This window comes from Acinonyx jubatus, chromosome D4 (assembly GCF_027475565.1).
Source record: "Acinonyx jubatus isolate Ajub_Pintada_27869175 chromosome D4, VMU_Ajub_asm_v1.0, whole genome shotgun sequence".
Taxonomy (NCBI): Eukaryota; Metazoa; Chordata; class Mammalia; order Carnivora; family Felidae; genus Acinonyx; species Acinonyx jubatus.
The window spans coordinates 57,981,904-58,007,787 of record NC_069391.1 but is presented as its reverse complement, the minus strand read 5'-3'; the positions used below and the strand labels follow the sequence as shown (position 1 = coordinate 58,007,787).

The window sequence follows — 25,884 nt, the reverse complement described above, 5'->3', positions numbered from 1 at the left end:
ATTTGTGTCCAATGTTTACTGAGGATCAGAATACCCCTAACTCACATCTCAGACACATAATGACTACAGGCTTGCCTGGGTGGCTCTGTCAGTTAAGAATCTGACTCTTGATAATGATTGGCTCAGGTCATGACCTCATGAATTTGTGAGATGCAGCCTCTGCACTGACAGCTTAGAGCCTGCTTTGGATTCTTTCTCCCCCTTTCTCTCTGCCCCTCTCCTGATCATACTCTCTCTTTCAAAATAAATAAACAAAAAAAATTATTTAAAAAAGACACATGACTACCACATAGGAATGAAATACAAAAGTATATATATGTGCACTTAATATAAGTAATTGATATATAAGTGCATAACTAACATAGATCACTTAAAAGTAACATGAAGTAACATAAAAAGTACATTACAGAATAACTAATATGAACATATTGTGGGGAAAATAACTGCCATAAACTTAGCCTAATAAAAATTATATGTGAAGTAGAAAAACCATATTAGATGGTAACAAATAAACTAATTAACTAATTACTAATTAACTAATACACACCAACTTTTAAGTTTGTATACAGGGAATGTATAAATTTCAGCAATGATTCTGATACATGCTAAACTAATTTTCGGTTGAAAAATAGGTTCTATATTAAGATTAGCATTTGCATTATCACTGTACTCGGTTCTTATAATTATTTTTCTTTGTAAATTATGTCAAATTTTATTACATTTTCCTATATATTCCAGAAAAGTATAAAAGTATAAAAGAGAAATGTTGAGATATATATATATATATATATATATGTGTGTGTGTGTGTGTGTGTATATACATATATATATGTGTGTGTGTGTGTGTGTGTGTGTGTATATATATATATGTATATATACACACACACACACACACACACACACACACACATATATATATATACACACACATACACACATATGTATTTTTAAGGTAATGTTTTATCAAAACTTATAGAGTGTGGCAATACCTAAAAGTGTTACATTGTTGAATTATAAGACTGTTTAAGACATTAAGGTAGTATTTATTCTATGTCATCCCTGTGTAGCTAAGTACATTCTTTACCAAGTTTCCAGTATTTTCATATATTCTCTTTTTAACAAAACTTTTTAAAGAATTTCTTTTCAATATTTAACCCAATTAGATCAGTGTGGTCATTTTAAATTATGTCCACAATTTCTTTAATACTTTTCCCATCAAAAGGTGAAGATCAATTTATTGTTCCTGAAATGTAGGCTGGATTTATATTCATTCTAATGAATATAATGTGGCAGGAATGTTACTATATGACTGGATCACACACACACACGCACAGCCACACAACATGAACACAGGATCTCTTTGGACCACTTACTCTGAGGGAAGCCAACAGTCATGTCATAAGCCAAAAAAAAAAAAAAAAAAAAAAGTGGAGATGGGAGGAGGAACTGAAGCCTCCCCTCAACAACTGCTATCAACATCCCAGCCTTGTAAACAGGACTCCTTGGAATTGAACCTTACAACTTCTGAAAAGCCTACAGATGACATCTGACTTCATACTCATAAGAAACTCTAAGACATAAGCCCCTACGTAAACCATGCCTGAATCCTGGCCCACAGAAACTGTGAGGATACTGTTTATTGTTGTTTTAAGCTACTACATTTTGAGACTTTTTAATACAGCAATTCATATCTAATACAATCACCTCATTATTTTATATGCCATCTTCAGTAAAGAAGCCGTGGAGAAGACAGATCACCTTTTATGTAGGACAAAAACTACAATTTAAAATGCCTACAATCAATTGCTACTTTAGTCTTGTTTTTAATGATGTGTATGTTAATTTTTGAACCTCTGTATAGATATGACATTTTTATAAGTATTTTCTACTGATCATTATATGTATGTGTTAAAACTTAATTTCAGATTAAGAAAGCATATTGGAAATCTAGTTCTCTCTTGAAATCTCACAATAGAATATGCGTACCTGGAATGTAACATTTGATTCTTGCTCAAAATATTTATTTATACATTTGGAATAAAATCATTATGATAATAAAATTATGTCTCTTTGGTGGTATATTCTTCAGTTTATCTTAGTAATAAAAACAGTGAACTACTGCTAGCTTATTGGAAATAGGAAACTAAATTTACATGATAATTGCTTTATTAAATTCATAATGCAAATTAATTAATTTATATACTTAGTGGTGCAATAAAATTCATTTTTGAGCTAATAAGTTAGCATTTGTTGTTTATGATGAGGCAAGCACCGTTTTAAGCATCATTTCATAAATCTTTCACTAATATATTATTGCCGCCATTTTACCAATTAAGAAAACAAGGCGGAAGGGTGAAATTACTTGCAAAAGATCACACATATAGTAAGTGGTAAACTGTTTTTTTGTAAGCATCCTGATGTTCTAATCTAGAATCCAGTTTTCCCACTTACATATAATGAAGCATCTGCAATGAAAGCTCATAAAAATGACACAAATATCCACAGACTCAAAAATTAACATATGCTCCATTAAAGGCAAGACTATCAGTACTGATTGTGCACACTAAATTGTTCACACCTTTAAACAATTAGTACATGAGCAAGTTGCAGTATATTTTTTTATAATTCAATGTCTTCTCAAGACAACCTACCCAATTCTATCAGAATAGATATATCAAAAATGTCAAACCAACAGCATTCCCTACAAGCTACTTGGAACTCTAGGAAATAAAACAGCCAAGTCACAAAATACATCATTTTAATGGGGTACAACTCTGGGGTTGCTGTTACATTAAACAAAGGGTAAAGGCAGTCTCTAAACTGTAAAGTAGAAAAGAAAGAAAGAATGAAAGAAAAAAAGAAATGTCTAAGCGAAGGCGAAGAATTGGTGACACCGAGGTGGACTTAAGTGCTGATCAAAATTGAGCTGCTTTCATTCCTGCTTTTTCTATTTCAGCATTCAGGAACTTATTGCATTCCCCCTGCTATTAAGGTGGGATGAATATAAAAGGCAACACATATTGTCTAAAAATAGACCTCAGTCGGCTTTGACAAAGCACTCCATCCAGTGGCCCTCTGCTGCCACACTCTCATTAAACTAGTGGAGATGTCAGCATCATCTATTTTGTTTCTACTTGCAGAGCTTCTTCAATATTTTGACCTGTCTTCACTGGAAAGGAAGAATTCAGTCTGAAAAAGATAAGGGCCTGGCTTCATTAGGTATTAATGAATCAGCTAAGACAGCATCTATATGGCATAGGAGCAGTTTAGTATATAATACTATATAATAGTATTCCTATTATCAATCTATTTCTCTAATAAATTATGCTCCTAAAAAATCACTTCAGGATGAAATTTGGCACGTGGTTTATTCATTTCTGGGATAATCATGATTTTTTTTTCTCTTTCATTAGCAAAATAAATATTTAAATAAATAAATAATCAGTGTCTTAATCTATAGCACTATGCTAAACTTACTAACAAGAAAAAAAAAAAAACATAAGACTAGCTAGTCCTCTTGGAAAGTAGAAAAATAGAAATATCATCTTTTATGAAAGGAAAATATAAACACACCCATTTTAACAATATTTACTTTTGTTTCCTGTATAGGTTCCATCTGTCTACAGAGTTTACACTGTGACAAAAAATGCTTTCTGAATACTATTATGTTAGGAGATTGTCAGTGATTAACATTTTGTCTCCCAGAGGAATTCATTAAGGATCACTTCAATTTCTTCGGGCACCCTCATAGAATTTCAGATAAATTATTGCTTTTTTCTGCTATACACAAAATAAAATACAATTGTGGTAGAATAGTCTCTGAAATAGATATAATGACAAAATAAAAATTAGTCAAAATCCCATCCAGATATAATTATTATATTTTGATTATAATCCCCATCGACATAATTATATAAGCATGTGTTTATAAATTTAAGTATAAATCCAACTGATATCCCAAACTTTAAATATCAAATCTATTGTTTTTATTTTAATATATTAGCAAAAACGTCTGCAGAGATGGTATTTTAGTTATATAATATGTATGCCATTTCACTTTCTCCTTATGTTTTCTTACTTTCTTCTCAGTCGAAAGCTGAAATGTTAATTAATGAATTCATCCATATATCCACCTATTCAGCCATTTATGCACACATACAGATATGCAGTCATATACCCATCTATCCATCCATATATACCTGCAATAAGTGAATAATGATCCTATCTCCTGAAAAAAAAATCACTGTCCTATGCGGTGGGGATACAATGGTTGATAAGACTAATAAAATGAATGTCCTCATTTTAACTAACACTTTGTGGAGACAACAACTAATAACTAAATGAAGAAATATCTAAAATAATTTGAAGATGGCTCTTTCTGGGCAAGGTTGACATTGTAACCTCAGAGAAATCAAATCTTTCCCAGAAGTTAACTGTCACAGATAAATTTTGTGCTCCCAGAAAACAGTCTTGAAAGCTAGGTTTTTGAGGCGTGAAAGGGATAGGCTTTTCTAAAGCTTTTTAGCCTAGGATATCTAGAGCTCGACCTATTTGGGCCTGATCAACAGAGTAAAGAAAAGTCAGGATAAGACGTCAAGCATCAAAAACGCTTCCTCAACTAGCTTTGTTGCATTGTGAGCAGAGGAGAGTCTTAGGAGGGGTGAAGATCTGAAACAAAGTCCTCGTTAACTCCCCATTCCCATCTTGGAGCAATACCTTGAGAATGCAGGAAGTCTTTGCAAGTAAAAAGTACATTTAGGAAAGTCTTAGAGTATCAGGGGCATGAAGGTGCTGCGGCTGGCAGAGCCAGATGATGAACAGAGACCTGGGGTCCAAAGATACAGGTGGTGACTTTGAGTCTGAAAACAAATTAATGCAACCAAAGCCAAGTGAATATTACACCCACTGTCAAAATGGGACTGTAAACATCATCACAGTAACAAATACAGGTGCAAACTAGACCTACTTCCAGCAGACACTGGGAAGGAACCCAAGGATTCCAGGTGGAGGTGAACTCTTTTCTGACCCTCTGCCATGTTGTCCAAGCAGTGGAAAGCACACTGCCTATGTACTCAGAAGCCACTTCAAAGAGAAGATGGGAGGAAATCTAATAAAATAAACATTTAATTCTAAGAGACTGAGCTACATAATGAAAAGATTTCAGTTTATAGAATAAGAAAATTTTATTCCACTAGGCTAACTTTAATTTTTCTCAGCCATAAGAAAGGTTTAGGAAGAAGATGAGTTATAGAGATTTAAAGCCTACATTTACTTTGCATATTTGAGTATAGTAAGTCCTGAGCCCATTATAAATATGAAAGTAGTATGGTCAAGGGTTTTGACCCAAATTTTGTTTTTCAGAGATACCTGAAATCAAGAGGCAGACAGTAGTTTCTGCAACATGTTATTCTGCCTCACCCTCTTCACTCTGTCTGCATTTTCAACAATGAAATGAAAGGAATGTGCCTGAATATGAGACACATATACAATGTGGGAAACAATTCAAAGACACCGATGTTGTTGCTTGTATTCCTCCTGTTCTCCTGGTTCCCAGTCACTTGCAGGGAAAGAATATTCATGGATTGTTTCTGTCTGTTCTCAATCTAATTTACCTTTCTCACTTATGAGAAATGAATGGGTCTGCTCATTTGTTCATAATGAGTTTTTAAAGCACATAATAGGTGTCTGGTGTGATGCTAAGTATTGGGGACACTGAGGCACAGTTCCTGACTTCAAGAATATTACAGTCTAGAAAATTAGTGAGATGATGGAAACAAAAAGAACCTCACCTCTTCCGTTTGGTCAGAAAGCTCTCTGAATTTATAAAGCATGGCATCACAGTATGCTATGTACTACTTCTTGAGAAGGTTGAAGGAAAAAGAATAACTCATGGTATTGATTTTAAATGGAGAGATGAAAATGCTGTTGGTAATAATAATTACAAATTATTTATTTATTGAGCTGCTATTATTGATCAAAAACTGTGTTGTGAAACATACATTAGGTAAGTGATCTCACCCATGGCTAAACACTAGAATCTCCTGGAAAGTTTTTAACAACTCTGATGTGCAGGGCCACCCAAGTCAATTCAATCACAACCTCTGGGGTAGAAACCACCCTCAGTATAGTTTAAGTTCTCCCAGGAACTTCCAACATGCAGCCAAGTTTGAGCACTAATACATCAGAGACATGTTGAAACATGTATTCTTTATTAAATATAGGCTTGTGAAGATCAGGGCAATGTTTATCTCTTCTATATATCATTAAAGCTGAATAGTAACAGAAATTGGGGTATGTGAGGACAGAAATGTGGTTTCACAATAAATTAATGGGACTTTAGTGTGCTTCCTGCAGCTGGCTCAGAAAAGCGTTTCATTCACCGTAGAAGGGAATGAGAATATGTGATTCACATTCAAATGAATCATGAATGTCCCTATATCATGGCCACATAGCAAGTACAAGTACAGAGCAATATTTATATTATCATTTAGAAACACTGAAATGAAATTAGATATTAATTAATACATCACTAGGAAGCTATAGATTCTAGGACAGTCACCCTGCAACACAGGTGTCACTTGTCACATTTTCTTCAAATATTTTGTATTAAAATATAACAACAACAATTCAAGATGGCAAACTTTGCCAATGAGGGCATAAATCGCCACCTGGAAACTGGAGCAGATTCACCCAACAAAAGTACCTAAATACAGATATTTATTGTTTGGTTTTAAAAGGTTGTAAAGAGTTATCAACCTTTCAAATAATAGCAAACTCTAGTTCCCAGCTTTTTCTAGACTGGTCTGTGTTCTCACATGACAATAATTGGCTGTAGATGAATAACAAACAGCATGTTGAGGCAAGGCATTTTCCTCCAGCTCACTTGACCTTTACCTGGTGTGCACCACCTACTCATATGACCTTCCTGATATCGATGGTTATTTGAATTCAAGGCTTTTGATATATTGATATAGACTCAGGGCCTGGGACTAAAATGAATGGATTATAATTCCAGCTCACTATTTACTGTCTGCATAATTGTGGACATTTAAATGAGATCATATGTGTAAATGTTCCAGCACAAGATCTTGTCCATTGTTCCTATAGTTAGAACTTTTTGAAAAAAATCCACCTTATAAACTATGAAACTTCACATTAAATTTTAGAAATATAACATTTATAAATAAAGAAATTCAGAATATTTATGTTCAAAGATATTCTCAAATAATTGCTTATAATACTGAGGAACTAAAAAAATAACATAAATGTTTACCAATAAGATATGGTTAAATAAACCCTGGTAAATCAACAGAATGGAATACAAGGTATTCATTAGAAAACATGATTTGAATTTCCTCAGTGGGATAATTTGCTTAAAAGGGAAGGCAGTAAATGCATTAACAAAGTCCAATAAATTCTTTTACAAGTTTTAAATTTGCTTTTGAACACAGGAAATTTCAGTTTAAAAGCTTAATTTCGTCATGATTCATCCATCCATCCTACACTGTCTGTATGGTGGGTTGTGAGTTTAAAATTAATCAATTAATCAATTTGGCTGAAAAATGTAATTTTTGTGTATATATGTATAATTTCTACTCTTTTTGGTTAACTTTTTAATAATTCTTTTTAAATTAAGGTTTAATTTACATAAATTTCACAAATTTTAGTGTGAAGTTTTATGAGTTCTGAAAATTCACAGAGCCTGTGTAATGACCACCACAATCAAGATATAAACTGTACCAATACCCCCAAATTTACCTCGTAGGCTATTTGGAGTAAACCTCTCAACCCGCCTTTAGGCCCAGGCAACCAGTGATCTGTTACCTACGACTATGGCTTTACCTCTTAGAGAAACTTATAATATATAGCCTACTTTCACTTATCATATTGGACTTGGAATCCATATCTGCTGTTGTGTGTATCAGTACTTTGTAGCATTCTATTCAATGGACATACCACAGTTTATTTATCCAGTCACCAGCTGAACAGTGATTGGGTTTTTTCCAATTCAGGGCAATTTTGACTAAAGTTGTTTATCAGCATTTGCATACATGTTTTAGTGAATATGTTTTTATTTCCCTTGGAAAAATACTTAGAACTGAGATTCCTAGATTGCATAGTAAGTTATGTTCAACTTTGCGATAAATTGCCAAACTACTTCCCAAGGTGGTTATAAAATGTTCGCATGTTGCCAGCAAAATATGAGAATCCCTATTAGCAGCATTTAGTGATATCAGTGTTAAAACAAAACAAAACAAAAGTTCAGTCATTCTAGTAAATATGTGTACTTATCTCACTATGGTTTTAATGTTCATTTGCCTATTGCAAATGATTTTGAGTTTTTTATGTTTATATGTTATTTGTATAACTTTTGTATCTGTTCAATTATTTTTCCCATGTTTAATTGAATCATTTGTTTTTATTAATTTTTGAGGTTTTCATATATTTTGGTTATAAACTATTTATCAGATTTCCAAATAGTTTCTCCTGGTTTTATCCTACAATTCTCTTAACAATGTCTTTCAAATAGCAAATGTTCTTTATTTTGAGGTCCAATTTTTTTTTCTTCTATGAGTAATGTTTTTGGTGTCATACCTGAAAATATATTAGTTTAATCCAAGGAAAATAAAATTGTCTCATACCTTTTCTCCCAGAAGTTTTATAATTTAAGGCTTTACATTTAAGTCTATGATTCATTTTGGATTGATTTCTCCATGGTGTGAGGTATGAATTCTGTGTGTATGTGTGTGTTTTATATTTTGACATACACATATTCAACTGTTTGGTGCTATTTCTTGAAAAAAAAAACTTTATAGAATTACTTTCTAACTTTTGTCCAAATTAATTGACCATACATCTGGGGGTCTATTGATAGATGGACCATTCTATTCAAATGTTCTCACTCATATCCTTTTGATAATATCACACTGCCTTGATTTATGTTGTTTTATACTAAGTCTTGGTAACAGGCAGTTTAATTCCTCTAACTTTACTCTTTTCGCTCCCAAATTGTTGAGGCTATTTTAAGATATTTGCATTTCCATATAAATTTCAGAACTCATTTGTTGATTAAAAAACCCAAAAAACAAAAAAAAAATGCTAAAATAATCATTGGGATTGTACTGAATTTATAAAACAATTTAGAGAGAATGACATCTCCACTATATTGGTTATTTCAATCCATGAACATAGCATTTTTCTCCATTTATTTAGGTGTATTTTGATTTCAAGGTAAAATTTTAGCATCTTGATCTTGGGCATGTTTTATTAGGTTTATACCTAAGGATTTCATGGATTTTTAATGTGTTTCAGTCACTAATGAAAATGGAATTAAGATTTTTAATTACTCCCACTTAATTGCTAGTATATGGAAATAAGATTAATTTTAGTATACTGATTTTGTGTCTTGTGACATTCTAAACTCATATATTAGATCTGGTAGCCATTTTTGGTATATTTTTGGCTAATCTTCTAAATAGAATATCATGCCATATTTTTAAAAAGAAATAATGTTTATTTCTGAGATACAGACAGAGTATGAGCAAGGGAAGGAGGGAAGAGAGAGGAAGACACAGAATCCAAAGAGGTCTCCAGGCTCTGAGCTGTCAGAACAGAGTCCACATGGGGCTCGAACTCACAATACCACGGGATCATGACCTGAGCTGAAGTTGGACACTTAACCAACTGAGACACCCAGGAGCTCCATATATATTCTTGATACAACACAAAAAAGTCATAATATATGGGCTAGGAGTAGAAAAGTCAAGTGAGGGAAAAAGACAACTGTACATATGAGTTAGTAACAAAGTGTTATCTTTTTTGTCCAACATTCAGTTTAAAAGAGAATTTAGATTCTCCCAGAATGGGAGTTAGATGAGATCCATCATTAAACACCCCAGGAAAAAAGAGAAAAGAGGAAGAAGGCAAGGGTTATCAACATCAATTGCATAGCTTTTCCTAACAACTTGGGGAGTGACACTGAACTCCTGGAATTGCTACTGCCTTAATCGCTATCCACATTTCATTTCCTATTAGAAGCATGGAGTTACTTACTAAAGGCACATATTCAGTAGAGACAATGCTAAATTCATAGGCATTGCCCACAAATAAAATCTGAAACGGGAGTCAATTTTTATATGGTGTATTCCCTTTGTTTTTATGAGATTATTAACTATAATAACAAATAGAAAGTAACATGTCCTAATTCTAAAACTAATTCACTTTTTAAAAATCACAATTCAATATATCATAATTAAAATCCTAAACTTGGACAGTGAAATGATTTTGGTATTACTGAATAACTTTATTAAACAAAACTTTATAGCAATCCAAAATACAACCTGAATACTTAATATAAAATCCATATTTATAAGTACCTTGATTTTTTTAAAATTTGCATAAATTGTATAATAAGCATTCACTATTACCTATCTACTTATACAAATAAACAAGATTCAAATTGCTAATTTCTCTTGGTTTACCAATCAAGGTGTAACTCATTGGGAAAAATATTCCATTTCACTGCTTATTAATTTGCTTTCCTGCTGCTCAAAAATTTGTGAATGCTTTGGTAGTTCTTGTGTGAGCTTCATAAATTTCCAATTTTTATGCTGATTGATATGACTGAGGAGACCATTCCACTGCTAAGTTATTAGATCAATTACTGCTTATATTCTAAGAATCAGCATTACCACTTCAAATTCCACTGTTAGCTCTCTTGATCTCATTTTCTCTGTCTGCTGACAACCCTATTTTGAATCTTATTTTGGTCCATATATGTCACTCTTACATGCATTGTCCTTTGAACTTTTCCCCATCCATTTTTAAGAAGATATCATTTTACACACACACCTTTTCACCTCCTATTCAGTCTTGCTCCCTTATTTTCAATTTTCAGAAATAGCTCTTTCCCTACTGAACCACTTTCAGCAATATTCTGTGGGCAGTTTCTATCCTTTATATTTATAAAAATAATGAGAAGAACCAAAACAAAAAATGCTAGTGAAGGAGGAGGAGGAAACAAAAAAGACACATTATTTAAATATACAATGTACATTAGCTAATTAACTATCATTTAAAATTTTTATAATAAGTATTTGTTTCAATGTAAAATAAAGGTATTGATTTTCAGATGATCAACTTGTTTTCCCAAAATTACCTGATATATATACATGATTTAAAAAGCAGGTCTAACTACTAATAGCTACCATTTATGGAGCACTCCCTGTATATAAGGCCAAATTTATACATCATTTCATTGAATATCACAAAGAACCTCTGAGAAAAGTAATTTAATAATCATATAATTCTCTCTCTTGTGAAGCTTCATAGATGGGCAAAATTTGCTCAAAGTTACATATTCAGTGAGTGAGACTACTATTATTCAAACCAAGTAGTTGGACCCTGAAACAAGTGGTATTAATTTTCCTTCTATATTACATATTTTTACTCTATTAAGCTATGCCATATCTATAAATATTAAAATTTGGCTGTTTAATTTTATTATTTTTGTATATTTCTTTTATTAATTAGCTGTTATTTTAGAGGAAAAATATAAGCAAGATGTATTACTAAAGGTTTTTGACTAGATTGACACCAAAGTGATTATACAATGCAAATATATATAAATATTTATCAGTCTAGATGGGGGAGATAAAACGAAGGAATAAGGAAATAAAAATTTCATTTTGATTATTTTTATGTTTTAAAAAAATCATCTAGGGGCACCTGTGTGGCTCAGTCAGTTAAGTGTCCAACTTTGGCTCAGGTCATGATCTAACAGTCTGTGAGTTTGAGCCCCGCGAAGGCTTTGTGCTGACAGCTTAGAGCCTGGAGCCTGCTTAGGATTCTGTATGTCTCTCTCTCTCTGCCCCACCCCTGCCTGCACTCTCTCTCTGTCCCTCAAAAATGAACAAAGGTTAAAAAAATCATGTATATTATATCGAATGTTAAATTCTGAATTTCCTAATTAAAAATGATTTAAATGTCATTCCTGTCTAACTTACCTACCAATTATGTAAATTTCTCATGCAGGCCAATTTTTACTGTTGCTGTCCTCTCCTTAGACCCTAAATCCACCCTTCATTTAAACTTGATTCTAAATACAATATCCCAACATGTATGACATGTTACTTAGAAAATATTACGCCATTTTATGCGATAAATGTAAACCAGAGACATCCTTTAACTATGATAGAATTTAAACATATTTGCATTTAAATGTATTCCTATGATAATATATTCACTTTTATAAAGTGAGTTTCTAAGCTGACTAGAATAAATATGTCTCAATCAGCCACAATTCCATTAAAGTTGCTGTTATTTTTATACACTGAAACATATTTTTCATTTCATATTCCATTTCCAAATTCAAGGTATATAGATTATTCTTCATCTGTAGAACTAAAGACAGATTGAAAATCAACTCAATGTATAATGAGCAAGTTAGAACAACAATTTTTACTCGAGCTGACCAAGGTCAACATTTCAAAGCAATATATTTTTGAAGAATATTCTTCAAGATAATCCTTTTCAAAAATACATCTAAAACTACATATGTCTGGAGATCGCTATTTGGATGTGAGCTACACCAAAATATCCAAGTCATCAGTATGCTCAACCATAGGACAGGGAAAAACTACTGACATTTTTCTTTGAAGGGTTATTGAGAGTATTACCTGTTCTTGTAACTGGAATAAGCTTTTTAAAATTATTATCATTATTATTTTATTTGAGAAAGAGAGACAGAGAGAGAGAGAGAGAGAGAGAGAGGGAGTGCACAAGCAGGGGAGAGGGCAGATGGAGACAGAGAGAGAGAGAATATCAAAGCAGGCTGCATGCCCAGTGCAGAGCCTGACTGGTTCTCGATCTTATAATCCCGGGATCACAACCTGAGCTAAAATCCGTCTGAGCCACCCAAGAGCCCCTGGAGTAGGCTTTTTAAATTTCATACTCTTTCGTAGATTATTTAAATAATATTAATCCAAAGTAAATATATATTGAAACTCATATATAACAATGAACTAATTTTAACACACACACACACTGATGTAGAATTCAAAAAGTTGTCTTGGACTAAAGCAGAAGAATGAACAATGTTATAATCGTCCTTTCAGGTGGAAAATACAATTTAAAACAATGATGAACAGATATCTGAATTTCAGAACATAAAAATGACTGGATTAGATAAATGAAACCCAATAACCAATCAAAAAGCTCCCAATAAACAAAAGTCCAGGAACAGATGGCTTCACAGGTGAATAGTACCAAACATTGAAAGAATTAATACTTATCGTCAAAGTATTTCAAAAAATATAAGAGAAAGGAAAGCTTCCAAATTCATTCTTCAAGGCAACATTACCCTAATACCAAAACCTAATACCAAATAAAACTACAGGTCAGTATGTATCTCTGATGAATACAGCACACTGAATCCAAAAATACATTAAAAAAATCATTCAGCATGATCAAGTGATATTTATTACATACCAGGAAGGGGGGGTTCAATATTCACAAATCAATGTGATGTATCACATTAATAAGTGTAAGGATAAAAACCATATAATCATCTTAATAGATGCAGAAAAAGCATTTGACAATGTACAACATCCATTCATGATAAAAACCCTCAACCAAGTAGGTTTAGAGGGAGCATACCTCAACATAACAAAGGCCATATATGAAAAATCCAACATCATTCTCAATAGAGAAAAACTGTGAGCTTTGCCTCTAAGATCAGGAAGAGGACAAGGAGAATGGTCTCACTACTTTTATTCAACATAGTACTAGAAGTTTTAGACACAGCAATCAGACAACATAAATAAATAAAAGGGCATACTATCGAAAAGGAAGAACTAAAACTTTCACTATTTGCAGAGGACATAATACTATATATGAAATTCTTTAAAGCTCCGCCAAAAAAAATCCTATTAAAACTTTGAAATGAATAAAGTAAAGATGCATGATACAACATTAATATACAGATATATGTTTCATTTCTATACATTAATAACAAAGTAGCAGAAAGAGAAATTAAGAAAACAATCCCATTTGCAATTGCATCTAAAGGAATAAAATTCTTAGGAATAAAGTTGACCCTAGGAGGTGAAAGACTTCTACTCCGAAAGCCATAAAACACCGATAAAAGAAATTGAGGATGACACAAACGAAAAGATATCCCATGCTCATGAACTGGAAGAACCAATGTTGTTAAAAATTACATACTACCAAAAGCAATCTACATGTTCAATGTAATCTCTATCAAAATACCAGGAATCTTTTTTCACAGAACTAGAAAAGATAATCCTGGAAATTGTATGAAACCACAAAAGACCCTGAGTAACCAAAGCAATCTTGAAAAAAGAAAAACAGGAAATATCATAATCCCATATTTCAAGATATGCTACAAAACTACAGTAATCAAAACAGTATGGTGCTGGCATAAAAGCAGACACATAGATCAACAGAACAGAATAGAGAGTCCAGGAATAACCCATATTTATATGGACAATAAATCTATAACAAAGGAGGTAAGAATACACAATAGGGAAAAGAGAGTCTCTTCGATAAGTAGTGTTGGGAACACTGGACTGCCACATGCAAAAAAATGAGATTTTACCACTTTTTTACACCATACACAAAGATAAACCTAAAATGGATTAAAGACCTAAATGTGAGATAAAATTGCTAGAAGGAAACATAAGCAGTGATTTCTCTGACATCAGCCATAGAGACATTTTTTCTAGATACGTCTCCTCAGTAAGTGAAATAAAAGCAAAATTGAACTACTGGGACTACACCAAATAAAAAACTTTCTCACAGCAAACAAAACCACCATTAAAACTAAAAGGCAACCCACTGAATGGGAGAAAATATTTGCAAATGATAATATAAAGATATCATACAAGTCAACACACACATACACACACAAAATCCAAAAAATTTATTTTTTTTAATTTTTTTTTAACGTTTATTTATTTTTGAGACAGAGAGAGACAGAGCATGAACAGGGGAGGGGCAGAGAGAGAGGGAGACACAGAATCTGAAACAGGCTCCAGGCTCTGAGCGGTCAGCACAGAGCCCGACACGGGGCTCCAACTCACGGGCCGTGAGATCATGACCTGAGCCGAAGTCGGACGCTTAACCGACCGAGCCACCCAGGTGCCCCAAAACCCAAATAATTTAATTTAAAAATCTGCAGAGGACCTGAATAGTATTTTTTTTCCAAAGAAGACATGCAGATGGCCAATGACTTATGAAAAGATGATCAATATCACTAACCGTCAGGAAAATGCAAATCAAAACCACATTGAGATATCATTTTACACCTGTCAGAATGGCTAAGACAAAAAAAATACAAGAAATAGCATGCATTGGCGAGAATGTAGAGAAAAAAAGAATCCTTGTTCACTTTTGGTAGCAATGAAAATTGGTTCAGCCACTCTGGAGAAAACAGTGAAAGTTCCTTAAAAAATTAAATTTTGAATTACCATTTGATCCAGTTCCACTACTGGGAATTTACTTAAAGAAACTGAAAACACAAATTGGAGACGATATATGCATCTCTGTGTTTACTGCAGCATTATTTATAGTAGTCAAGGTACAGAAGAAACCCAGGTGTTTATTCATAGGCTAAAATATAAAAAAGATGTGAGATACACACACACACACACACACACACACACACACACACACACACACACACAATGGAATACTATTCAGCCATAAGAAAGTATGAAATCTTGTCATTTGCAATGACAAAGAGGCACCTAGAGGGTATAATGCTGTGTGAAAGAAGTCAGTCAAGTAAAGAGAAACACAATATGATTTCACTCACATGTGGAACTTAAGAAACAAAACAAAGGAACAAAGGAAAAAAAGAAATGACAACAACAAAAAATACAGACTCCAAAAAACAGGTAACAAACTGGTATTTATTTATCAGAGGGCAGGTGGGCATAGGGATGAGTAAAATAGATAAAGGGAATTCAGGGTACACTTAACTTGATGAGCACTGAGAAATATATAGAATTGTTGAATCATTATACTGTATACCAGAAACAAATATAATACTGTATGTTAATCATACTTTGAAAATTTTTAAATTACTGTATTGTTATTTATGAGGCTTGAAGGATTATAGAATATAGATTAGAAAATAGTTACATTCATATCTTTTCATTTGTATTTCTACAAAATCTACAAATCAATGTTAGCACTTAAATAGCTTCAAGAAGCCCATGAGATTGAATAATTTAAAACTACAGATGACTGCAATTTCTTGAACCAATTAGCTTAAAACCATATACTATATGGTTCCTCAAACAAACATAGTTATTGCTTTTATTCATGAGTTTTCCAAGATTGGTTGTCTCCCATTGTACTAAATTTGTCATCAATTAATCATATTCAGTGTGTTTCCACTAAATCCCTTAGATTAGGCTGGACAAGAAAGAATACCTACTAACACACATCTGATTTATGAATTTGGACTACTGAATCTATGGTTTAACCTAAACTGGCCCACACTGATGAGGGATCAGAAAATAAGGAACAAAGTACTGCCACCTTTGAAGGTCTGAATTAATACTTGTGCTAGAAGCCATAGCAAAGACCACAGAGCTAAAAGGAATTCTGAGGGTCTGGTATCTGCAGAAATAGAAACTGAGTCAGGAATCTCCATAGAAGAGCCCAGAGTCCTAAACTATGGAGCATTTATTTACATTGCTCAAGAGATTATCATCCTGTGACTAGGCTATAATGTCCTGTATTTGTTTGAAAGTAGCATTGAGTTAATCCCTTCACATTTAAAGATTCTATTTTATGCGCCATGAGTGATTTTCAAGACTTTTGAATCAATTACTGTCCTCGGCGAGGGTTTAATGCCATGCATTTTAGTAATCATGAAACCACAACTAAAAATCATTAAAATGTAGTATCTTGTAAGATTTCTATGTTAAAGCAGAATCAAAAACTGGGAAAACAATTAGCAATCTGTCAAATATAGAAAAAATACTGTTCTTTGTGTTGAATGTAAGTGGCTTTGTTTTATACCCACTTCCTATTCTTATATATAAAAGTATGGCTAGTAAAAGGTTTTGCTTATTTACCAATAAGTAAAATATTAATTTTTTAAAGGAGTTAGTGCTTTCAACTTAACAATGTATCATGGTCAAATTTAATGTCACAATGATAAAGGCTTAGAAGAGTTACATGTATTAAACGAATAGAAGATAAATTCAAATGCTTGTTACAGATGGAGATTTTCTGTAAGGTTCTGAAACACTTGCAAAAATATTTTATCTAAAATAAGATTAAAACATCCTGAAAAATTGCTTATCTAAATATGATATCATGCTTATAAATTTGTAGAAATCTGAACGTTTTAAAATAATGGGCACTGTAAAATGTACAGGACATTTACACACACACACACACACATATACATATATATGTATATGTGTATGTATATGCATATATATATATATATATATATATACAGAGAGAGAGAGACAGAGACAGAGACAGAGAGAGAATATCTGAGTTTTATCATTTTAATTGTTAAAGATATTTGGTGGTTAAGCTACGTAAAAGTAAAAAGCAAACAAATAAGTAACACAGAAAAAAAACGTGTTTGTGAAGCTTGCATCTGTCACTAACATCATATCAGTCTGCATATTAACTGAACAAAACACTTGCTCTTTTTTTGATGCCAGTGCTTCTTTTTTGTCTGCTTGTTTACTTAAAACAGTCGTTTTTGTAGAAGTTCTGAAAGGAGCTTTGGTGTCTAGTTCATTAATAGTTTTATTAATTCAGCTAGTCATCAGGTGCAATTCATCAACTGCACAACCCTTTGTGTTCTATTTTTGCTAAATGCTTCTTCTCTGGAATTTAAATTATGAAGAAAAAGTGGCTGACTAATCTGTATTTCTCAATTTATTCATGTTCAATGGAAAGCTATTCATCAGCATAAACTCTGCTGTGAGTTCAAATCAAATTTAAGCCACCTGGGAGTAAACAAAATTGCTCTTCTTCTCTAGCACTTGGAAAAAGATAAAAATAACACATTTTCAAGAAAGTCAAGATACTAATATGTTTCACGGAAATAAAATGAGAGACTGTAAGACATCAGACATTTCCATTCTATCAGATGCTTTGTCCGTGCACTACCTGTTTCCAAAATATTTTTTTTCTGTAGTTTTCTTTTCATCATATAATGCTGATTTCTTTTACACCTTACAGGTATAAAACAATCAGTTATGCTTAATATCCTCAAAATATGCATAAAATTTACAAGACTATTGCATCCCTTTTGTGTGAAAATATTTGATATATAAATTGAATTAGTGGTCAAAACAAATTACTCACTCTTAGAATTGTATTAAGCATTAAAGTCCATATAAATCTGAAGTACAATATTTACCTGCTTGGATTTTGCAGGTACTTAGTCTCATAAAACCTTTCATATTAAACATATATCTAACGATGGAGTAGGAGGAAGGCTGATGTGAAATTGAAGGAGGCTCTTAAAGACAGTCCTTTAGAGATCACTCCCAATAATATTGGAAATAAACTTCACCTATTTTTGAGTTTCAAGGCAATATAAAGTTACATTTGGAACTGAAGATTTTTGGTCCCTGCATACTTGTGTAAATAAGTTATTAGTTGGTTAAAAAAACAAGAAACATTGCGATGGAAAAGTGCACATTCTCGTTCATTGATTCTTCATGAGGACTCAACAATATTTTGATTTAGCCAAAAAATCCATATATCTATCACTTATCACAGATGATCCTCAATTGTTAAACTGAATCTACATATATTTCCTTTACAGAGGAAGTAACTTATGGATACCTGAGCTATTGCATTACAGGGCTGCCCATAGACAACAGTAAAGCTTTGGCATATTTATCATGTCTGTTTAAAAGGTAGAATCCGAAAATTTGGAATATTTTATGGCAGTTACCTTTTATTTCTTCACATAGTATGTCAAAATATTAATTCAAAATTATTGTTACTAGTTATCAAAAGAAAAGGAACCATAAAAATAAAAGACCTGAAATAAGAATAAAATCTTCTGACATGCTGAAAGCAGCAAATATTTTACCCCAGTGGACACACAGGTTGACTATTCATTTATGAAGGAAAGGAATATTCAAGGATATATAAAAACATATTCAAGGATATATACTAATGATACAAACATATTACTGGAGATTTTGTCTACAAGGTGGGATATACTAAAGATTTTTTGTTATCTGTTTAGCTATTAGGAAATGGAATCTCCTTTGTGAATTGAATTTTTAGAAAAGTACTATGCATACAGTTTGGGATATCCTATAGTTGAAAGTTGATGTACTGACTTTTTAAAAGATTGATTCATTAATGTTCTGTTTAGTCTTATTCCTCAGCTTATCTCCAGAAACTCTGAGGCTAGTATTTTTATTTCAGGGAGAGACAGATGAAGTCCAAATTCACTTTCTCCCAATGTAGCTGTAAGAGTTGCCGCTGTGTCAGCGATGGGGAGATGAACATGTGCTGGAGACACAAGCTTGCAGGGAGCCTGCAGAAGCTGCAATGTAACTCAAGCATCAGTGTGAACTTGATGAGCAGATACTTCATGGTGCCTCACTGACCATTATCCCTAGAAGTGATGGTGGGTAGCTAATGGAGAAAATTTATTTTTTTCCTTGAAACTATATTTTAAAAAACTTGTAGAATACTTTGAAGTTTAAGAAATATTTATGTTCATAGGAGATGGTTCTATTATAAAATATTTTACAAAATATATGAAAATAAGCATTGTGTTTGTTAAAATAAATTTAAAGTGGTACATAATGATGTAATAAAATTGTATTTCACAGTTATATTTTTATTCAATCATTCTATTAACATTGAAGCATTTACTGAATCATGAAGTCGACTTACTGGATCATGAAAATTAAAAGAGCTTTTATTACTGACTTGTTGTTTTTGAAAATCCAATATTCATTCTAAGAGGTAGTACTGTTTAAAAGGTCGGTGTAATGAGCTACACTATGGTCTGCAGCAAAAATGATGTTTTCACAGCTGCTCTATGCCTGGAGTCAGTCATGTCCTTTATGATACCTTGCCTCTGCATGGGCTCTTATCCCTAACATTTGCCTTTTAAAATCTCTATAGAGATCTGACAGAAAAATCACAAGAACAGCATCTTTTGTGTTTCTCTTTCTCTGGAATACCAAAGCAGCAGTGCACCTTCCCATATTTAAAAAAGAAAGAAAGAAAATGTTTTAATCTTTCATTTTCCAATATAAAGTTTTTAGCCAAAAGGGTATTTATTAAAAGAAAATAGATCTGTCACTCACTAATTCAATGACTAACTACATAAGCTTAAAACTTACTTTTTCTATGAGTATCAGACAAAAGTGAAACAAACTGGAATTTTCAGTCCTCTTTCAGAAAAAAAAGAAAAAATATATATATCCTATGAGTCTAGCAATTAAATCTAAAAAAGCTTATCTAGACTGAAGGGAAAGTAGATATGAAAGTAGAGGTGAGTAACTACAGTTTAATTCTTACCTTATTTCCCTCTAAATTTTGACCAGAAGAAGTCAACTTGTCAGAAGTTTATTACAGAAGAACAATGGTGACTTCTGGGAACTGATTTATCAAAAAACAAAAAAACAAAACAAACAAACAAACAAACAAAAAAACATGTGGGGAAGGGGACTGGTTCAAATATACAGATAGCTTCCCAAATGGAGGGGAGATTCTGAAAATACCAGTTGCTACCAGTTGACCCCTATATTCCTACTGCCATCAATGCATTCATGTCTGAGTCCTAATAGAGAAAAACCTATGAATACAAATAAAAGAAGAGGAACATTTATCATAATGGCAGATGAGTGAGATGGTTGTGCCTTCCACACACTACAATTATGAACCGGATAACAAATTTTAAATCAACTCAACTATTTAAATCTACGTTAAAATGTCCTAGGCAGAGACAATTCAGAGGAAATTCTGATCTATAGTGTGGTTCTCTGACCTGGGGCACTGTCCAACCTCCATGGCTATAGCTGCAGGAAATATCAGAAGAAAACTCCATGGCCTTGCCAGGAAAAGGTGCCACAGAGAATTTTTCAGGCTAGAAATCTCCAAAATGTATTATTTGTAATGCCCAGCTTTCAGTCCAAAATTAGGAGACCTGTTACAAAATAGGAAGGTATGACCCATACTGAAGATACACAATAGAAAGTGGTTCCAAGTAGATCCAGAGAGTGAATTTAGCTGACAAAGAATTCAGAGCAGCTGTAATAAATGTATTCAAATAAATATAGAAAAATATGTCCAAAGATTAGAGAAAATGTTATCAATATACTTTTGTATCACAAAATTCAAGGAAGATCTTTTTCAAACCTGGCATTCGAATGTGACATAGAACTTAGAGGAAACTTTGGTGTATTGAGAATTCCAAAGAATGATAGAGAATCCTTGGAGCATCACATGTGCTAGTGCATTTATCATAAGCAGGCAGAATAAGCAGGCAGAAGGGGTCACAATTCCTCTCCACAGTGACAGTGATGGATCCCAGAATCCGATCCCTAGCTGCTATTGCAAGGATCATGGGGAGATGTATAATTAGGTCTTTTCGCACCCACTTCTTTTGTCAAAATGGTCACCGAAAGCAAGTGTGAGATGCCTTTAAGTAGGCATATTTTATTGTGAAACTATTTAGATACTCTGGAAGATTTTCACCTACAACTAAATTATTTTTAAAAGTTAAAATCAGGTTTTGGAAATCATGGAAATCATGTTTTTTTCAATAACATAGCTAGAGTCACACATTTATTATTCCAAATACAAATACTACTTTAAGCACCCCCCCCTTTTTAAGTTTCCTTTATCAATAGTATATTATCACACTAATAGAAACTGTGGATGTGAAAATATTCATAAGAATAACTTAAAAATTACTAAGTTTGAGGGTGCCTGGGTGGCTCAGTTTGTGGAGCATCCGACTCTTGAGCTCACGTTTGATCTCAGGGTCGGGAGTCCAAAAACAAAAAGAAAACAAAAACAGGAAACCAAGACTGGACTCTAATTTAGGAACATCTCCACATATACAGTACAGGTACCCTCAAGTTCACTTCCTAGATTTCGTTCTAGTACCATTATATCTCAGTGCCTACTACATAGTAGGTACTTCACAAATATTTGTTGAATAAATACAGGGTCAGATGCCACAAAGAGCAGCAACATGTAAAGTCTTTCACTCCAGAAGTGAATAACTCCTTAGGGAGTTTTAACTATACCTGAGAAATGTACTTCCCTGCTTCTTAAACATGCACTTTAACCATCAATATATTTTTCTAACCCAGGAACACCAGACAGTAGAAAGGGCAGGAAGAGCCTTTTACTTAGGTGTGACAAGACACGGTGTTATTATTTTTCTTGGGCAATATATCAAGTGACAAATACTCTAGCCTTATATTACCATGTAGTTCACAGAGATACTTTAAGAATAAGATGGTGTTTCAATCTTTGTAAAGAGTATTAAAATTAACACACCACTGTTATTAATAATATAAATATACAAGTATACAGATAAGCAGTTGAAATCTTACCTATTGGGTTATTTGAAAGTGACCTTGTTATCTGAATGATTTGTTACATCATCCATAATTCTGAGTCAACAAATCATGCCTTTGAGGGATTTGCCTTTCTAGTTCTGTTTACCTTTGATGGGGCTGGTTAGCCTATTCATGGCTGACTCTCCCCTTCAGCCTCATTTAATGCTGATCTGAGCTGGGAGACAGGAAGAAAAAATGGATATGGCAGATGTTGGGGCCTTTTCTAAGAGCATGTTTTCTAGAGATGCAACAGCATTCTACTTCCTCATGATTAATTCCAATGACAGGCCTGCTGGTGAAATCTGGGCCAATCAACATCTAAAGTTGAGTACTAGTGAGTATGTGAAAAGAGGTAAACTGAGATTTATACAGCATCAATGACAAATCTTATCAGCTGGCAAGGACTTTCTGTGTCTTACCAAGAAGATACTGGTGCATACTTATAAACAAAATTGTTAATTTAAATGAGACAAATGAGAGCAGGGTCAAATTACCACTGTCACATAAATATCATTAGAGTCCCCCTTTTCCCTTGTAAATATAAAGCCATTCGTTGAAAAATAATTTTCTGACAAATAATTCACATTACAGAATGTAGTGTGGCCATTTTTCCATCTATATTTGGAATATAACATCAGAATATGATTCCAGATGGCAGTTTTATATTAACATTTTATTGTAATTAGATCTATTTGTGTTGGGGGAATTTAATGTGAAGTGAGGGATCTTACTCTTTAGTATATTCTGGTATTTTTTTTATCTTGTTAGGAATAGCACCTTTGAGATTCTTAGAAAAGAAATTAGAAAAAAAAATATTACAAAAATTAAAGTTATAAAACACTATTAAAACGGACATTTTTTTTAACTAAAGAGCAAGTAACTGCATTAAGGAAAGTGTAAATGACTTGCTTAGTCTAGCCCATAGGTAGTAAGATGTAGGGTCAGACACCCCACACAGGTTATCATATACTTTTATGATCGTATCAAAACCAGTCATTCCTATTCCTAAAGAATAATGCCTCCAACTTTGCACATTCTTACGTTTACAAACATTGTCATTCATGTAGGAATGTTTTCCTTTATCTTAACATTCCCAAATAAAAACTGGCCTTAAGTTTTTTTCCCCAATGGTATTTTTTCACCATAGAAAACATTTTCGTATTTCAGAGGAGGATATCTGACACGTAAGGATACACAGAAAACAAAAAAGACTCACAGAGATACCTGCACTTGTGTCACGTAGCCTTCTCTCCTCATCCTTTAGGTAAATGCCTCTCACAGATCGCTAGACTGAAAGGTGAGTCAGGATAATTACACATAATAACATGTACTGAGCTTTGCGGTCTCACATGAGCAGTTAAACTGTGACTGTTAAATTTAAGATTGTCAGTATTCAACTCGGTACTTATAATAGTGTTGATAGCACTTACCATACTCAATTTGGGGGAAAATTCTTTCCAAACAGTAACAAAAATAACTGCCAGCCATATGTGTATGCATAGAAAATGAAGTCCTCTATTTAGAACTATATGCCTTAGCAGTAATTTGCTTTTGTTTGGATTATTTACAAAATAAAGGCAATTTTCCTAATGTGTCAGAGGTGAGGTAAAAAATTTCACTCAGAAAAAGATTTGAACTTTTGGTTATAATAAATACATCAACAAGGAGATATATATATATATATATATATATATATATATATATGTATTTTTTCCTTTTAGCTTTCTTTTCGAACAAAAGACTTGGAATTTAAAGAATTAGGTGAATTCTCTGACAGTTTTTAATTCTACTTATGTCCAAAAATAGAAGTGCAAGCAACTAATCATAAGTGCACATATACACAGATAACACTCATGATTATTTTATTTTATATTATTTTTTATGTTGTAAATGTGTTTTGAGAGGGAGAGAAAGACAGAACACACACGAGCTGGGGAGGGAAGAGAGGAAATCCCAAGCAGGTTCTCCACTGAGAGCGCTGATATGGGGGTTGGGGGGTGGGTAGGCTTGGACTCAGGAACGGTGAGATCATGACCTGAGCTGAAATCAAGAGCAGACCTCTCAACCTGCTGAGCCACCCAGGCACCACACCCATGATAATTTTAAATAACATTGACAGGAAGATCACAAATGACACATAAATTATCAAAAGACAGCAATAAAAAAGTAATGCAATACTAGATTTACCTTCTAAACTTTTATATTAAACTTATTTTACTCTTTCTTTTGAGTCAGGAATTAAACAGTGTAATAACTTTTCTTAAATACAGGCATGCTTGGTGATCATCAGTAAAATCATTTACGTCAGCAAAAATGAATGTTTGTAATTGTTTAGATCAGCAAAAATGAATGTTTGTAACCAATTACTTGGGAGAGTATCTACCTTGGGATTACTTATCTTTAATATTATTGAATATGTTTTTGAAAATAACAGACAGTAGTGAGGATTAGAGCTCTTTAAGTTAGTGAAAGGGTTATATAATTTCTTTTTGACAATAAATACTTGATTTCTGTCTCAGTTTAGGAGAGTTAATGACCACTTGATGGAAGGAGCTGGATCATTACAACAATTATCAAAATGTCCATGCCTCACCACTACTGACATGATCACCTAACCTTACCAAAACTTCAGTCCCTTTCTCTGTAGAACTGTGTGCAACTATTATCAGAAGGAAAATGTAAGATTTACAAATCACGTTGAAAAAAGCACCTGGCCTACCCATCACTCTCAATGAATGGCAGCTTTTATTTTATAGTCCATATCAAATCAGAAAAGAAAGCAACAACTTATCTAAATTTAAAAACCTAAGGAAAAATGACATTGTATAACCTATTGTCAAATACAGTTACCTTAAATAACACAATTTAGAATACCAAATCATTTTCTATAATAGGTATCCAATTGTAGATAGTGATGACCTATCATTTTTTAAACAATTTATCAAGATTGACTTATATACAAAAAGGTGTGCATATTTAATGCATACAATTTGATGAGTTTGGAGATAAATATGCTTTCATGAAACAAATACCACAATGTATGCCATAAACATATCCATCACCTCCCAAAGTTTCTCTCCACCCTTTTTCTTTGTGATGATTATAATGATAATTTGTGATAAGAACACAACATAAGATCTACCATGTCAGGAAATTTTTAAGTAGATGAAACAGTATTACTAATGATAGGCAGTATGTTGTACAGTAGGCTTTTGTAACATTGCTTTCTTTATCTTTGAGTGTAGTGAAACACCTTGTGGTCCCTTACATC

General features: G+C 33.0%; 1 protein-coding gene across 42 annotated transcripts in view; it reads right to left on the bottom strand.

Moving 5' to 3' along the window:
- PTPRD (protein tyrosine phosphatase receptor type D) overlaps positions 1 to 25,884 on the bottom strand; it is a 2,170,985-nt gene that overhangs the window by 1,713,478 nt on the left and 431,623 nt on the right. Inside the window, exon 1 of one of the 42 annotated variants that reach the window (XM_053204224.1) lies at positions 23,838 to 24,150. The exons of the other annotated variants lie outside the window; for them this stretch is intronic. The gene's annotated coding sequence lies outside the window, so the exon portion shown is untranslated. Of the gene's footprint in view, positions 1 to 23,837; positions 24,151 to 25,884 lie in introns of those variants that run through there. 42 annotated transcript variants of the gene reach the window in all.